Below are 6,000 nucleotides of genomic sequence, written 5' to 3' on the forward strand. Positions count from 1 at the left end.
TTGAGCTTTTGAGCTTCATAAAAAATCCTAACACTATTAACAAATATTTTAATGAAGCATTTAAGTAAAAACCTTCATCCCACAGTGTTTCTTATCAGGCACCTGGAACTCCAGGCTTATGCTCCTGCAGCAAAAGAAAGTTTATGAATAAAAAGAAGTTATTTCACCGTTGTACCATTTTGGTTGTTTCAGAGCTATTTACTACCCGTTCAGGGATGAAGTGCAAACGTTCTATTTTAGAGGTCTAGAAAGTTGTGTAAAAACTTTCTACTTATTACATGTAGACCACTGGCGTTAATTACTTAGAAAGAGAACCCTAAAGTTTTTGCATATAAAATGGCACTGAAACGCATCAGGAAATTTTTCTGTGCTTTGGCGTTGCCGGTGAGCATAGAAGTCCCTCTGAGCGAGGGCCCAAATCCCTCAGCTTCCTTGTCTGAGGCCGGAACTGCACCAACCGTTGTAGGCACAGCACTTCAGCACAAACGGTCAGGACTTGCAAGGAGCCAGCCAGCTCCCAAGCATCCCCACCACCCACGAGATGCCCGAGCCCAGCGCTCGCTCCCCTCGGACCCCGTCCCGCCGTGTCCACAGGCTGCGGAGGACGGCTGCGGAGCACGCCGGGAGCCGCTCCCGGAAGCTCTGGAGCCCCTTGGCCACCCGCCAGCTTCCTGCGTTTCTTTCTTCTCCGAAGCAGGGAGGGAGGGAGGGACATGGCAGGGAAGCGGGGCAGGCAGCAGGTCACCATCACAGCAAAGCCTCTCGGGCACACGCAGCACGTTCACTAGAGGCGGTGAGGCTGAGGGAGCTCCAGGCCCTCTCCTGCACTTGCTTCACTTCAGAAGTATTCCATAAAACCAGTGGAGTAGGAAGGGGGTGGGCTTTGTCCGCTAGGCTGGAGGTGAAGCTCCCCAGCCCCACCCCCCCCAAAAAACTCCCCTCCTGGACCTGCAGTCTTTCCAGGCCACCAAGTTATGAAATCACAGAAATTAGAGATGGAAGAGTCAGCTGAGCTAAGACTACAACTGTGATTTAACATCCTTTCTAGCTAAACCGTGGGGAGCACGCAGTATGGAAGTTCCTCCTCTTTTCCCAGTTTCCTACCTGAAGACTACCTAGCATTTCTTGATTTGCTGAAGATGTTCTTCAGTTCCCAAACACTATGTCACTTGTATACTACAGCAGAAAGCAGAGTAAAAGTGGATAAATGCAGTGTAATCAAAGAACAAGGAAGAGTTCCCACGAGTTTATCCAGCAACTATTTGTATCTCAGTGCAACTTATCTTCACTTTGAAATACTGTTGTTTGAAAGTAGTACTGAAAATCGCCTCACTGTGTTATAGTATCCAACACTAAATATAACATATAAAATGTATTTCACCTACTACTGTAAACACTATGCAAGCTGAAGGCACAGCAGGGTGTGGTTAACAGCTGGAGACTTAATTCCAAATCTAGCTGGCAAGTTTAGGCTACACGATAAAACCCTGTAGACATTTTGTCTGATAACCGATGAACATCAGCACATTTTCAAACAAGTTGTTCCACTCTCCCAAATACCAGGAACAATTAAAAGCCAAGTCACATTTTGTTTTTAAAATACTGGGTCAAATAATTTAAGTATTTAAATGCATCAAATTACTAAGAGTATGTCTTGTTAGTCATGCTGCATTAGGAAAATCTATTTACCGAAAAGCCAAGTGAGAAAAATACACTTACAACTAGTAACACTGTGGATTAAAAATTATACTTCTCCAAGTTAGCTCACACATGTATGCACCATTCAGTACTGGACCGGTGCCTAATAACTACCTGGAAGCCAAGAGAGAAAAAGATAGTTTTAAGACCTAATGTGTCAAAACACACCAGAGTGAGGAAGGATTCCCAGCTTCCAGCAGTACAAAGCATTCCATTCTAGCCCGGGAGGTTGAAAATATATCTGACCATAAATAGCACAGCATTCAGATAACCATGTTGGGTTTTTTCTCCCTCCCATACTAAAATATTACCAGAATTCAAGTATCTGCTATCTCAAAAACTGATCAAAGACAAAAATATTTAGATTCAGACAAGGGCCCCAACCTTGGAAATATTTATTCATGTGCCTAACTTTAGTCCCATTTACTTCAGCAGGACTACTCACATGCCTGAAATTAAGCTTGTGTGTGTTTGCACGATGCAAGTATAAATTACTACAACTTGTGCCGAGATGAGTAAGAAATATTGTGAAACCCATACAAAAGAGAACAGCCAAAAACTGCTTGCTTGACAGAACTAATCTTTAATTAGGAGATGAACAGTTGCAATAGAAGCTTCTTCATTGCTTTATTAGTTTCATTTAAATAAGACGGTGCTTGTTACAGACAAACCCTCTTACAGAATTCAAAAATCTGAAAGACAAGCAGCAAAAACACCTGACCACCCCAAACTCAGCAGAAATGTTACAGGTTCACTCATTCGTCTTTTTCACACATTTAGAAAGAGAAGAGGAAAACCAAAGGTTAACTCAAAGTCCAGTCTGTCCCCCCAGTCAAAACCCCACACTATGTCTATTTAAAATGACATCATCCTACTTCAGGAGGTTTTCACCAAGTAATTAGTCAATGAGAAGCCTTTTGCCCACACCACCTCCATGGATTTTGGTGAAAGAGCAAGTTGTGTAACTGGCAGCTATGCTTCTGGAAGGCTGAGCTGGACTGTACTCTCCTCTTGCTCATACATACCCAAACAGAGCCTACAACTGGAAGAACTGAAGTCTGTTCTTGGGTGACAGTCAAAAATCACTGAACAATTTAATTACTATTTCTAGTGCACCTCGTGCAAACAACTCCTTCAGTAGCTATTAAGCTTCATATTCAACACCCTGATCGGACCTGCACTGACGGTAGCCAGAAAAAGGCTACATTTTCTGTCTAAATCTAGCAGGTTTAAGTAAGTGCCTTGAAAGTACAGTAACCATGGATGTCTCAAATGCCATTCTGCAGATAATTCCCAGAATTTCATCTTGAAAGGGACAGGAAGAAACAAATAAAAAGAAAGTCTGTTTGTTTTCCCAGTTTGCAGATGCATGTATCCATCAGAGCAGTGTTTTGCAGGGCTTAAAAGCCCTGAGAAAGGTATTATGGGAGAGTGCTGACATGACCTGAACAAAAGCAGTACCGATGTGACCTTAATATAGAGCTAAAGGCAGTCTTCTGTCACAACAAAATGGGTAGACATGTTCTGTATAGGACAGCGGGTGAGTAAAAGGAACTGATGAGATAGCAAATGACAAGCGGATAGAGAGAAACACAGATGCAGCAAGTGGGCAACTATTAGCAACCAAGAAAAAACGCAGACAGAAGTCTGCCATTTCACTGTACTGCCCACAAACTACAGCTGTAACCACATCAGCTATTCTGTGGACAACACTGATTCAACAGATCAAGCCTACTTACCTTAGCATTAACCCACTTAAAGAGCAGTTTTATGCAGTGTCATCTTTTCCCATATCAAAGTACATAAGCTCAGGAAACCACAGAGTTTTCTTCCTCAAAAAAACCCCACTGCATGCTGATGACAACAGATTGTAATGCAAGGTGCAGAGAAACAGCCAGGCTGAAGAAGGGCCCCAAACAGCATGGATTCCTGGGAGCTGTCAGAGCCTATGGACAGATCTTACGAACTTGCAGCAAGTGCACAAGGAGGCGAAACCGAGCTAGGCAATAAAAGTTTCCATGTTATTTTTGTAGGAGTCCAAGGCAGCAACCACAGCTGATGCAATGACTCACAGAAGAATCGTTCATGGCATTATTAGCTTTAGATTACTGACAGCTTTGTGAGCAGGCCTAGTCACTGCCTTCTCAGAAGGAACATAGGAAGTTTAGTAAAGTGACCAGAGAACCCATACAGCTGATATCTTCTGGGTCGACTCCACACAGTTCTCCACCTTCTAAACATTCCCAGCAACTTCAGTGTTGGATTTGCCCTAATAAAGCATCAGTGAATACCTCCAACTCAGTCAGTGTTATATTGTTTTTCTGGCCCACCAATGTTTCTATCCATAACTAGAATATGCCATTCAATTTTCCTTTTAGGTTAGAAAATGCAGAGTAGCCAATACAGCCCACCAACATACTTCTTGATGGATCAGTGTAAGGATCAATGCAAGTGACCAGCACTGTGGCAACTGACAGTGCCAAGTTAAGCACTTAATGCAAACTAGGTTAAGATAAATTTGATAAAAATCAAGGGAAAAAAATTATGCCTTTTCACAAGTCTGAAAGCTAGCAGGTTTCTGGTGGTCTTTAAGGAAGAGAAGGTCAGGACTCCAAGAGGAAGGTACTTCTACAGGAAAAGAACATTCCACTGGTGCTAGTGACAGCACATTTCCATCACTGGGATGTTTCTTCTTTGAGCTTTAAAAAACCCCATATATCTACATAGGTATACCTTTCATTCTTGCAGTTAACCGGAGATTTATTCTGGTTGAGGGTTTTGTCAAGAGGGGTGAAGAGAAGGCAGCAGCATGAGAAGGGAGCAAGAAAAGAGAAAAAAAAATCAGTTTAAAAAGATGAAAGAAAAACAGAACACAAAGATAAGTCGTCTTCATAAAACAGATTACAAGAACATGGAGATTTTGCCTCCACACAAGGAAGTACATGGAGTTTCCTGATGATACAGGTAGTATATCCATCCAAATGAACATTGCTCTCACTGGGAAAAACTCTTTTGCAGATAGATGTGACAAGCTCTAAAAGGAGCTTGCAACAGTGTCTGTTAAACAGACAAATTAAAAGTAAATAAAGAAAAACAACAAGCAGGGTACTTTGCATATACTATAGCCAACTGTAGTTCTTTCCTTAGCACCCTTTCGCTGTAAAACTTTCAGATGGGAAGGGTTTATATTTCTCTATGAACAGTAACGTTTGGAAAGGGTAGAAGAAAAGCATCTCTAGAGAAGTTTCATCCACAGTTCAGTCATTCAGTCCCAGCCCAAGCAAGTGCCTCAGCTATTTTCCATGACACAAGCACTTGGACTTTTCCAAGAGCTGATGTCAGGGCTTTTCATGGAGAAAGAACTGCATTTACAGGGCAGGCAAGGAAGGAGGGCTTCCCCAGCAGCTATTCTCAATGTGGCCTTTGTGCCGCTCTGCTGCTGAAGCCAGGACCCTGCAAGAACTTTTAGTCCCTGCAGAAACTCTACAAAGGGGAGGGGACAGAGACATTTTCAGCAGCCAGTACTGTTCTTCCACTCCTGACTGACTTCCAAGGCTCAGAAGCATCAGCTTGCCATCTACAGGGCCTGAAGTTACAGCCTTTTAAGACAAGGACACCTATTGTTTAATATCTACACAATGGGGTAGAAGCAGACAAACAAACTAAAACTGGGGAGGGGGGCAGTGGAAGAGAACATAAACAAACCAAGTTGCTCATGCTTTCCTAAGGCTGCTTTTAAATTCAGCCTAAAAGCAAGATTCAAGCAGTAAGGTTGCGGTTTGCCCACAGAATGTGGTTCCAAGCAGGAATAAACTCTGTTCAGAAACTGATAAAGAACAGAGGATGCCGAATCACAGGTGATTTCATACTAGTTCCCCAACGTGTCTGCTAACAAGTTGCTAAATCCGTCAGTTTCCACCTCTGGGAAAGAAAAATTGACATCTTTGAAATGGAAAAAAATAAATTAATTAAACACCAGAAATACTGAAAAAGGCCAAGTATTTTTTCTAAAAAGATCTTCAGAAAATGTTACCATAACAAAAATTTAAGCAAAACTAGTGCACTGCAGAGAAAAAATGTCCAAGATTTGTTCATTTGCTGCAAGCTTTTATTGCATGACCCATTTAACAGAATTGACCAGGTACAGGAGAAAGGTCAAGCCTAGCGATTTCAGAAGTTATGACCCAGTTTTCTTGCTTATTTAAGTAGGCTATAGAGAAATATTCCCAGGCATAGAGAGCCCAAGCTTCCCTGAAGCAAGGAAAAGCAGCTGAAATATGCATGGTTTGGCCATGCTAGAGG

Source organism: Haliaeetus leucocephalus, unplaced genomic scaffold, assembly GCF_000737465.1.
Source record: "Haliaeetus leucocephalus isolate CR32 unplaced genomic scaffold, Haliaeetus_leucocephalus-4.0 Scaffold773, whole genome shotgun sequence".
Classification (NCBI taxonomy): Eukaryota; Metazoa; Chordata; class Aves; order Accipitriformes; family Accipitridae; genus Haliaeetus; species Haliaeetus leucocephalus.